Source organism: Pseudonaja textilis, chromosome 8, assembly GCF_049901715.1.
Source record: "Pseudonaja textilis isolate UNSWEBS1 chromosome 8, rPseTex1.2, whole genome shotgun sequence".
NCBI lineage: Eukaryota > Metazoa > Chordata > Lepidosauria > Squamata > Elapidae > Pseudonaja > Pseudonaja textilis.
The window spans coordinates 36,208,666-36,220,409 of record NC_141997.1 but is presented as its reverse complement, the minus strand read 5'-3'; the positions used below and the strand labels follow the sequence as shown (position 1 = coordinate 36,220,409).

Sequence of the window (11,744 nt, the reverse complement as noted above, 5' to 3'; positions counted from 1 at the left end):
AGGCAACTCCCGCGTAGCTCTCTAGTCCCGGGAAGTGAAAATCCTCGGTCCAAAGGAGGTAGCAGCGCCAACCATCCCAGCGAGCCGCGAGAAAAGGAGGAGGAGGAGGGAGGGAGGAAGGGCAGCCACTACTAGATCATCCTGTAAACAGTTATCCCTTCGCCTCAATTAACATGCACAGCAGACTTCCCAGCTGGGCTGACTTTCTGCATGGCAGTGAGTTAACCGTTTGCGGGCTTCGGGGGTGGGGTGGGGGTGCAGGAAATAAAAGAGGCGCTCAGCAGGATCTAGAAGCCGAGCGCGGGGCTGGGGGGGGGGGTCTTCTTCCCTGCCTTTTCTTTTTTAAATGATCCAAGCGGCGGCGATGCCCCTTTCCTCTTTCCCCCTGGTCTTTCTCGTTAGCTCGGTTTGTTATTAGTCAAGAGATGGCCGGAGGCTGGGGGATAGGCGCAAATAAGAGAGACTTCTAGCCTTTTGACTCAGCCTTGAAGCCCTTCTCCATCGCAGGGTTTTAATCTGTAATAATTCCATACAAGATGCAGCTCCACCTTAGGGAAACTCAACCCCTCCTCCTGTTCCTCCTGCCAATTGCTCCTCCTCCTCCTCCTCCTTGTTCTTACCCCTGCCCTCTTTCCTAACCAAAACATAACCCAACCACCTGAAGCTCCTGAAAGTAAAATCTAAAGTCTGTTTAGAGCAGGGGGATATTCATTTCTGGAGGAAAGGAAAGCAAAGGAAAATGCTTCTCAGTATTCGTGGAATCTGGTTGCTGCTGCTTCGTGTTAAATCTTGCTTTCCTGAATTGGTTGCCCATAATCCAAGCACACCCACCCAACCACCCCCAGAGATGCTTATCCAGACATTAATTAACCTGTCAGCTGAAAGGACAGATTTGTCCCAATGTGTTACGGAGTTGGAGAGGATGTGGTTCCCCATTTCCTCCTTCAGATTGTTTTAATAAGAACGGAGGGCATGTATGTTGTGGCATCAAATTTTGGATGGAAATAACGCTGGGTTTTGGTGAAAGGCTAGACCAGCTTGGGTCAGTGTTGGGTCATCATTCCTGAATCCAAAGAAAGAAATAAGAAGGGCCAAAAGACAGGAAGTGGAGGGTAGGAGTCACTTCACCATTGAATTTCCATGTGGAAATCTGACAGGGAGCATTGGAAACCTTCCCTTCCCTTCCCTTCCCCTCCCTTCCCTCCCCTTCTTGTTACTTGCCAGTAGGCAGGTAAGTAGCACCAAAGGAACAGCGAAAGTGAAGATCATATGACCACAGCAGCAATGCAGCAGCAGCCACTGAATCAGCCATTATATCAAATTTCATTCCCTCAAGATTTACAGATCTTGGATTTTAGATGCATTCTTTCAGTCAAGCCATTCAAGGTACCTGGGTTCCAAAAAAAAAAAAACCCAAAACAAAACCTTTTGATACACCGTTTCACCTACTTGGAAGTCACGGCATTCAGAGTTTTTACTAGTAAATAGATACGTGCACTTTTTTACTTTTGAAAGCTCCAGTCCCGCGTACTGGAGAGATCATCACATTGATTTCTAACTGACTGCTTTTCAAATGTTTGCAAAATATGTTTGTTCTAAAGTCCGTGTCAGAAGCGAGAATATCAAGGAACTCTCCCTCTCCCTCCTTTTTAAGAAAAACCTAAAGAAGAACTGCTTCTTTAATATTCCTTTCATCTCTGATATGGGTGCTTTGGGTAGGTTTTTAAGTAATATCAAGGATGTGCTTTTCTTATAGAAAAAAAAATACAACCTTTAATCGTTTTCCAAGTCACACATGCATCCTCAGCGCCCCACCCTTTATAACTCTGGATGGATATTAAGTTACTGTATTCTGTTCTCACAGGTCTAGTGTGCACATTACAAATGGTCAGCCCACACACTCACACATGCTCACACATCCTGAATAAAGTGGGTTCCAATTAGGCTAAAATTTACACAGTGCAAATAGATTGGCCAAGAATTTCCCTGCACTGATGGCCACAATACTAATTGAGATTCTCTCTGTCTTAGGAGAATGCTCAAGCAAACCAACTGAATCCAGTTGTGTTGTGAATTGACAAACTACTTGTCTTAGAAGAAAAATTAGACACAGGAAATTCAAAGCAACAGGTAACCGGGAGGTCGAAAAGCAGATTGAGACATACTTGGGAGCAGTACACAGATACTTGGAAATTGTCTTTGTTATAGCAGCAAATCCCCTTAAGGTTTATTTATGATTATTCTTTAGCTTTATTTAGGAGCCAAGGAGCATACGTGTTGAACAAGGTTTGTTCCTTGGGTGATTCTTGCTTTTATTAAGGCTGCATAGAGGACTATGTCTTGGTTTGCTTCTTTGTTGATGTCTCTGGTCATTACTTACTCTACTAGCATTTAACTAGAATAGGATTTTCTATTTGTAGTTGTGGTCTGCTGGCAGCCTGCAGAGATGGCAGCAGAATTAGACAGTGTGGAAGAACATGGGCCAATTTGGGAGTCTGGGGAGGATGGACGATGGTCCTGCATCTGATGCAGAGATGGGGCCAGGTCCATCTGAGAGTTATGTGCTGACTCTGGAGCATCCACAATCTGACAGCAGCGAGGCAGAGGAACTAGGGGAGTTTGTTCCCAGTGCACACATGCACAGAGCTGCCAGAAGGCAAGAACAGTTAAGATAAAAGGGTGACTCAGGAGTAAGGCTTGGAGATGATTGCCCTTCCCATAAGATATAAAGGAAGTGCAAAGGGACAGGAAGCAGGAAGCAATGTTTTTCGCTCTGTTCGAATTAAACCTTGAAGCTCTGTGTGGACTTTGTACTTCACTTGGCTTTTTACAGTTAATTTGGCACTTTAGTTGTTGCCAGCAATTCAAAGGAGATAAAGGGTGCTTATCTCAAGAGACTATTTGGGACTCATCATGGGCTGGGAATAAACATAATTTCCAGCATTGAAATAAAAAGAGAGTTGTTTGGACTAAGCGTGTGCTTAATTACTGTCTCAGGAAGCCTTGGTCAGAACATTTGTAGACAAAAGGAGTAATACTGATAAAGAAGGAAGCATTCTGTAATGGGGTGTCAAACTCAATTTCAGTGAGGGTTGCATCAGGGTTGTGTTTTACTCGGGGGATGTGTGTGGCCAGGGGTGTGTGTGGCCAGCTCGACATCACTCATGTTGGACCTGTGGTGGCCTGAGCACTTTGCCAGCAAAAAGGGAGCTCTCCTGCGCTCCGTTTTCTCTGGCAGAGAACTGCAGGAGGCCATCGCAGCCAAAAATAGAGGTCGGGAGGGCTGTGCACAGTCCTCCTGAGCTCCATTTTCATTGGCAGAGTCACCACAGGCCGGTCCTTTGCTCTTTCCAGGACAGCCCTGCAGGCCAGATCTAAGCACCCTTTGGACCAGATCTGTCCCGCTGGCCTTGGGTTTGACACTCCCTGTTCTATAACATTCTTATGACATGGAAACTTGCACTGGATAGTTGTCCAAAGCTACAGGACCATTATTAGTGGTGAGGTTTTCATTCATGCATTAATATCAAAGCAGTATCAAAGTAGCTTTGTCATTCAGCTTTATGCAAAGTTCTTTATAAATAGGCGCCATGGTAAGAATCGTTCCAGATATTCAAAATGCAGGCATATTGACAGATTCATGCATCAGAGTTATTAATCATTATAGTAATCTCAATCTCAAGCATTACTCCCTTTGATTAAAAACTGGGAATGTGTTCTGCTATGGATTTAGATCTTTGGCTGACCTTTGTAAAAAAAAAGAAAACAAAATCCCTCCCCAACAAAATCACCCTGGTTCCCCACCCCCCAAGACAAAAGAATTATTGATGTGTAATTGTTTATCTAGGACGGATACAAATTATTCAGCAGCTACAGTTAATGCATTTTCTTTTCCTTTCCAAAGGTAATATCAGAAATTATTGTCATTCTATCTTCAAGATATGAATTTGGTACCCTAAACATTTATGACTTTTCTGATGTCTTGTATGCCAAAAGAGAAATTGATACATTCAACCCTGCTCTAAACTGTGCATTTGATGACTTTTGCTGATGAATGCATGTCATAGCTGTTTAAATCAATCTCTTAATATGATTTCTCCTTCTGTTTAGCTATCCTTGCTTCACAGAAACAGTGTACAAGTATACAAGCTGAAACCAAAGCTTTAAATTTTAGTGAGAAGGGAAGAAGGGAGGGAGGGAAGAAGGAGAGAAGGAGGGAAGGACGGAGGGAGGGAAGAAAGGGGGAGAAGGGAGGGAAGAAGGAAGGAAGGAAGGAAGGAAGGAAGGAAGGAACGAAGGAACGAAGGAATGAAGGAAGGGGCTATTATGACATTTAGGCTGCAGAAATATAGATGGCCCCTAAGAGATATCTAAAGCTCAGGATCTTTTCCACCAACTAGTGGTTATCTGAAATTTTGCAACCTAGATACATTAGCATTATCTTGCCTAGACTGTTTTTCCAGGGAATGATCCTGATTACTGATTACCGATTTTTGTCTATATATCTGTATCTGTATCTGTATCTGTATCTGTATATCTATCTGTATATCTATATCTAATCTATCTATCTATCTATCTATCTATCTATCTATCTATCTATCTATCTATCTATATCTATACACACGCGCACACACACACACACACACACACACACACACACACACACTTCTCCAGTCTTGCATTTCTTTCTTCCATCCTCAGATTTACTACTGCTGAGAGCAACACATGGCCAGGAAGGAAAGAGCCCCACGAGGCCAGCAGCGGCACATGCAGCAGACTCAGCAGCCAGGCAGAGGCATAGGGGGAAGATGACCCTGATGTGTTGCACAGCCTTCTGCCTAATCGTAGCAGCAGTCCGAGCAAGACCCGAGCTCCAGTGTCCCAGCAGTAGCAAGGGTAGCAGGCAGGGAAGGTGGAGGCCAGGGCATGCTGAGAGCTTGCTCTGTTATGGCCTCAGGCAAGTAGATGTTGGGACAGAGGACTCCTGTCAGCCCCCATGCTGGCCACTTCCTGTAGGTGAAAAAAAATAAGACATCCCAGAAAATAAGTCCTAGTCCCGTGATGGCGAACCTATGGCACGTATGCCGGAAGTGGCACACAGAGCCACTTCTGCTGGCACACTAGAGGTTGCCCAGAAGATCCCCACTGTGTATGCATGTGTGCCCCCTGCCAGCCAGCTGTTTGTCAGGTATCTGCCACACATGCGCGGGGGGAGATGCATGTATGGGAGACACATGTGCATGCACAGAGGCATGCGGCATGTGGAGGTTGCATACGCATGCGCAGAGTTGTAAAGTGCAAGAGAGTCATGTGTGAATGCACGGGATGGGGGGAGTAGCGCGCGCATTGCATCATGGGTGCAGGTATGCGAGCACGCGCACGCGACTGCACTTTTGGCACGCAACATGGAAAAGGTTAACTATCACTTTCCTAGTCCTTATTTTCGAGCCCAAAAGAAAATGACCGGGTCTTATTTTCGGGAAAACACAGTGTCAGGATTCCGGCAGTTACCCCAATTAAATCATGAGTCCTGAGCCAAACTTCCAAAACTTCAAAGGGATTTATTGGGAGTTAATATGTCCGGCACTGCCTGGGTGTAGCTGACTCTGAGACACATAATTCATTTTCACCCTTGACCCTGGTTTTCCCCCACCCCCTGGGTGTAGGAAATATTTCTATGGTCTTTTTAGAGTTGCCACAGAGTATATCTAGAATTGAGCAGAGGTTACTGTTCATTCAGTAGGAGAAACAAAGCTTCTAACCATGTAGTTGAGGTATCAACCTTACAAAACGTCTAACAGGTATGATTCTTGAGGCCAAGTCTGGCAATCTCTCTTTAAACTCTTTTAGATGATCAAGAACTGAAAGTGCCTCGATATGGTGGAGCTATAGAAATGAGTTTTCTACAGTCATCCTAGATTACAAAATAGTTGCTTTCCATTTAGATGCATTTGCTGAAAGATAAATTATTTTGCATTATCTTGTCTAGCACTTGTCCACTTTAATGAAAGAGACTGTTGGAAAAAAAATTCATAGGTTGATGAGTGTTTTTCTTTTTACCATAATTATGAAGTGGCCAATATGCTGTGTGGCTAACTTGTCTTCTTTGAACAAATTTCTCTCTATTGATCTGCATAATTTCTGTTTCCTACCCTTCAGTTAAATCACAAAGAAAGACTTGACTTGTTCAATAGCTGTGCTATTGTCACTGCTAAGTGGGAATCCTGCTTTTGATAAATTTTTGGATAATTTCCCTAGAGGTGTCTTCCCCTAGAAATAGTTATAGAATAACAATTACCCTTTAAAAAGATATAAAAGGTAATGACGATAAATATAAAAGAGTGCTTTGCAGTTTGAGATAAAATAAAAGATGGTTGGATTACTGTCAAATTATAGGATTGGAATGAACGTAAGAAGTTACCTCCTGCTCAGGGCAAGTTCTATCAGTACATTTCTGACAGACAAATATTAAGCTTCTGTTTGAAGTCTGAAGTTCTCCAGCAAAAGAAAAACTCACATATTTATATGCAGTGGTGGGATTCAATATTTTTTTACTACTGGTTCTGTAGGCATGGCTTGGTGGGCATAGCAGGGAAGGATACTGTAAAATCTCCAGTCAGAGGTGGTATTTGCCGGTTCTTCGAACTACTCAAAATTTCTGCTACTGGTTCTCTAGAACTGGTCAGAACCTGCTGAATACCACCTCTGTTTATATGGCATCCTGTTCCACTGGCTGACAGCCATTCAGTATGGAAGAGCTTCCCAACACCTATAGTAAACCTACTTCTTATATTTTGAATCCATTAGTTCTTGAAAGGCAGTAAAAAACCATATCCACTCTTTCTTATGTGTGACCATTTCTCCATATTAAATTCCATACTATGCATTTTAGCTCAATCCTTTCAAGATAACAAAAAGCCATCAAACTGCAGTCACTTGGGCCGATGTTATCTACTTTGGTCATAAAAAGAATGTAAGAAGGAAACCAATCTCATCTGATGTCAAGATCTCAACATTTCAGCTCTGAACAACATACATTCTCCACTATTTTTAACAATTTGTTCAATGACCTTACCCTTTAGAGATGTCAAGTTAACAGATCAGAGGTGGTCTTCAGCAGGTTCTGACCAGTTCCGGAGAACCGGTAGTGGAAATTTTGAGTAGTTTGGAGAAGTGGCAAATACCACCTCTGACTGGAGATTTTACAGTATCCTTCCCCTACCACGCCCACCAAGCCACACCCACAGAACTGGTAGTAAAAAAAATTGAATCCTACCACTGTAAGCAGATCTGTTATTTCCTGGATTCTCCTTCTGCTCCTTACTGACAATGGGGAGGATCCTTAGTATTCTTCCAGTAATCTGGAATCATACAGCCTTTCAAGACTTCTCAAAGAATATTGAAAGTGATTCTGCAATTACCATTTCCCCTAGTTCCTTTGTATGCTTTGATGTAATGGCTGGCTATGGAGATTCAGATTAGCTAAATTCTTCCCTACCGTTTCCTTGTCTCCTCTAAGCTAAGTCTCCCTTCTTCTCTCACTATTGTAAAGATGACCAACTAGAACTTCCTTTAAGGGGAAAAGAGATGCGAGAGAAGTTTACAAATTCTGCTTCTCTCCATCAGCCATTAATATCACTTACCTCTTACACTTTTTTTTTTTTTTTTGGCTTTCCTGTTTAAAACATGATTATCTCCAAAGAGAAGACCTTAACAAATCCAGACTTTTGTTTTATATACCTCATAAACTTCAGCTTTTTTAAAAAAGCATTGGTCTTTTTGATACAGTTCATATGAGTTAATGATCTTATATTATTTGTTTATATATATCTCTTTCCCCATTTTCCATCCATATCCTTTTTTACATGCACCATTTTTAGATAACTCAGATGTTAATTTTCATGTGCTATTTGAGAAAAACATGGGCATATTTCAGGATCCAGTGTCAAGCCAATGGGTTCTCTGCTGTGCATCATCACCTGCCCTGTTAATTCAATTTAAGAGAGTATCCATTGCCCAGTACTGGCAATAGGAGGACATTATTCATCATACCTGAGAAAAATGGCGGAGCTTTAATAGCAATAGCACTTAGACTTATATACTGCTTCACAGTTTTTTATAGCCCTCTCCAAGCAATTTATAGTGTCAGCATCTTGCCCCCAACAATTTTGGTCCTTGTTTTACTGACCTTGGAAGGATGGAAGGCTGAGTCAACCTTGAGCCAGTGAGACTCAAACTGCTGGCAATCATCTGTCAGCAGAATTAGCCTGCAATACTGCATTTTAACCACTGAGAATAACTAGAGGTTTAGTAGGGCTGCCTCTCAGTATTGGAATATTTGCCTCGGTGTTCCAATGATAGAGCCAGTTGTGGATAGTCAGGAAAAAAAGTATTATCTAATGGCAACGCAAATAAAGACAAATGTTCCTATCCTATTTACAATGGGGATTATATCTGATGGTACAATGTTGGGAAAGCTCTCTCACTCTTTTGCTTTTCTTGTTCTATCTTGAACACAAATTCTTGTCAGGAATTCTGGTTTCAGTTTAGCCCAACAGTCATTGAATCGTTTCTTCATTTTTATTGCCAGTGGCATTGTTTACAAAACTGTACTGGGAAAAAAATGCACTGACTTGCTGATACTGCTATAAACAGAACTGGACTATGAGTCTTGAGAGATTATTCTGAATGAATGTCAACACTTATCCAAAGCAAATGCTCTCATGGGCTCCGAAATTGACAATAGCTAACTTGCCAACAGAGTTAAAAGAGGAAAAGAAGGAGGAGAATTTTCTGACCTGAATCATTTTTACAAGGTCTTTATAAACATCTCAAGTCAATTTGGAGCAGACTTTCCTTATTATGTGGTAGATATGTTTTGCTTGAGCTTCATTAGTTTCCTCAGAAAAGTTCTGCAAATAGGGGGAGGGGAAATTTAAAAAGTGGGGGCTAACCCATCAGTATCATTGATTGAGAAAATCTATGTGGTCGTTAACATTCAACACCAACATGATGGTAAATAATCAATTTCTTTTTTTTTAAGTATCATATAGATTAGGCCTTAACCACTTTTTCAATTCAAGAAGAAAAGAGACAACCATATAGCTATGAATGTGAGACTAGCATTTTAATTTGCAGTTTGTTTTCCTAAATCTTGTTCCAGACAAAATCCTAGTCAGAATGGATCATCGTTGGACTGACCTGGAGACAAGATGGGTTGTTACCAATCCATCAAATCTGGTCCTTGCAGCAGGACAGGTGAATTTTCACAGACCTAACATATGTAACACTTTCTTGTTACTCACAAAAGCCAAGAATAATACTTGGGGAGAAACAAAGACACAGGCTTGTGAAAATGTCACATGTGTATTTTCCAGTAAAAGTTGTCTAACAGGAAAGAGGTGTCACAATCCATTCGGTGGAGCTGCTCAAGCAGTTATTACTATTCTCTGCAAGCTAAGGTTAACAGAGGTCTCTTCCAGTGCCGGAATTTAAGATTCATTATTTTATTCCCTCAAGATGAAAATTCAGTCAAAAGAAAACATTGTAAAATGCCAGAATCAGTTTCAAATTAATTAGGTGTTCCACCCTCACTCTGCAGGGAAGTCTTTTTGCCAACACCCAAAGGGAAGGGATTGAAAGAAGAAAGAAGGTGCTTTGAAAAGAAACCAATGTTTCGAGATATACAAAAAGGACAGATTTAAGTTGCTTCATTTCTCTGAAAAGCATGTTAGACTTTCCCGGCCACACCCTACATTACCTTCTGAAGACTCTATTGTGGGCATGAGATAATTTTGTTTCTGCTCTTCTTTCACTTTAAAAAAAAACAATAACAAAAAGGCACCCTTCTTCCAGATTGAGCAGACACGCTAGATAATTCCGATTAAATGTCAGTGATTTGGTCTGATTCGAACATAATGAGGTGTTTGTTATTTTACAAGTCTGATGTAGTTTCAAAACTTGGCAATAAGGAGGAGTCTTGAAGACACTTAGCGTGGTTGTGACAACTTTCTTTTCAGGAACATCTGAAGACTTCAGGGAAAGGCTTTCACTTCACATATCTTTCATGTCATATATTCCCTTTCATACTATGCCCTTGGCTGAAGAGTCATCCTCAAATTAGAAGGATCAAGATGGAGCCATCAGGGAATTAGACACAGCTCCACCCTACCAACAGTACTCTGATGATATCAGGACCCGATATCACCTGGCTATGGTGATTCAGACCCTACCCTGGAGGCGCATCAACCAACACATGTGACGACAGAGCCAGAGAAATGCGAAGCTGCAGAAACACCTAGCACAAGTTACCCAAGAGCTTCCTGGTTGATCAGTGCTAACTATTTTCAGAAGATAAGAGCTTCCTGTCGGAAATGTACTACTGTGAGTTATTCAGGGGAAAAAAAAAGAGTATTTCTGAGATTATTGTTGCTCTGAGACAAAGTCTTGGCCTTTCTAAATAACTGCCTGATATGGTCAGTCGATTTCATATTTAGGAAAGACACTGGTTTGTCTGCAGAGAGCTCCAGAGAAATGTTCTTAAAATACCTAGATTTCTATTGTAATGATTTAGGCAGTTATGATAAAATGCTCTTCCTTCTTCAGCACTACGCTGTTGTGGCCTTTTCACAATTCCAAATATATTTTTAAAAGATATAGTTTTGGTGGTTATTTACTTTTGTTATTTTGTCATATTTCACTTGGCAACCCAAAGAAAGAGAATTGGCTGCTATCTAGCCTTTTTAGATCAGTGATTAAAGCCAGAATTGAATATAAATAAAGGAAAACACTTTCATATAATGAAGAAATCACTCCATATTCCTGTATAGTTCCTAAGTCCATGTGTGATGGATCCAGATATCCCTTATCACTTTCTAGAGAAACTGTAAGACATGCCCTGGCCAAACCCTAATCAAATTGTCATCTCAGGCTGATTTCTCTAAGATGCAGTCTTATTCTGAATTGATACTACAGGAATCTCCTGAAATATTGTTGATCAAGTCACTCAGTGCATTGATAGGTGAGTTTAAATCTTTGCCTTCCACATTAAAACAAACAGACAAACAACTCTTTGGATAAATTTAACACTTATTCTATTGGCATTGGAACTTCTGCATATAACTGCATATAAATAGTAACTATATATGAACTTTTGTAAAAAGATCCTCAAGTATGTGTACCATGTATAGGAGGTGCCAGCTTCTGTTTACTTAGTGCTTCATTGAAACATACACTTTAATCATGTGTGCCTACATATTGCGTTGTTGGAAGTTATAATCCACCCCCCTCCTCGAGAAATGAAATGAAATTCTTTAGGATATATTAAAAAATCAGAATATTTCCCCTAAAAGAGAAGTAGAAACTCAGAAGCAGAAGCTCACCCCTACCTTTGTTAATGGGTGGGCCATTAAGGCCTGGGCCAGAGTATTCTACAAAGCTCTCTACCCATCTCACCACATGGCCTGGGAAGATTGTATCAGCCAGCACCCAGGTGAAGCCATGTGGTCCAGACAAAGCCTACAAAGTTAGCTAAGACCCCTGCCCCTGGGAGTCTGGCAGCCAATGGGATACATTTCTTACACAGGAACAGGAAACACTAAGCTGTGGCCCAACAGAGGGTATAAAACTAAGGGTCTCTCAGCATCTTGCCCCTTCTTTTCCTTCACCCAAGATCTTGAAGTATGTGATCTGACAGTGTATGTGTATCTGATAGTGAGAACAATCAACCAATGGAACGGCTTGCC

The 11,744-nt window shown here is 41.4% G+C and overlaps 1 long non-coding RNA gene across 2 annotated transcripts; it reads left to right on the top strand.

Moving 5' to 3' along the window:
• The first annotated feature begins 77 nt into the window (after nucleotides 1-77).
• LOC113441347 (uncharacterized) lies at nucleotides 78-10,648 on the top strand. 2 transcript variants are annotated; one of them, XR_015744454.1, is made up of 4 exons: nucleotides 78-216; nucleotides 2,032-2,130; nucleotides 9,164-9,258; nucleotides 10,020-10,594. It is a non-coding gene; the product is annotated as an uncharacterized LOC113441347 (long non-coding RNA). The 2 variants fall into 2 exon arrangements; XR_015744455.1 differs by lacking the exon at nucleotides 2,032-2,130 and having other exon boundaries at nucleotides 142-216; nucleotides 10,020-10,648.
• The last annotated feature ends 1,096 nt before the right edge of the window (nucleotides 10,649-11,744 follow it).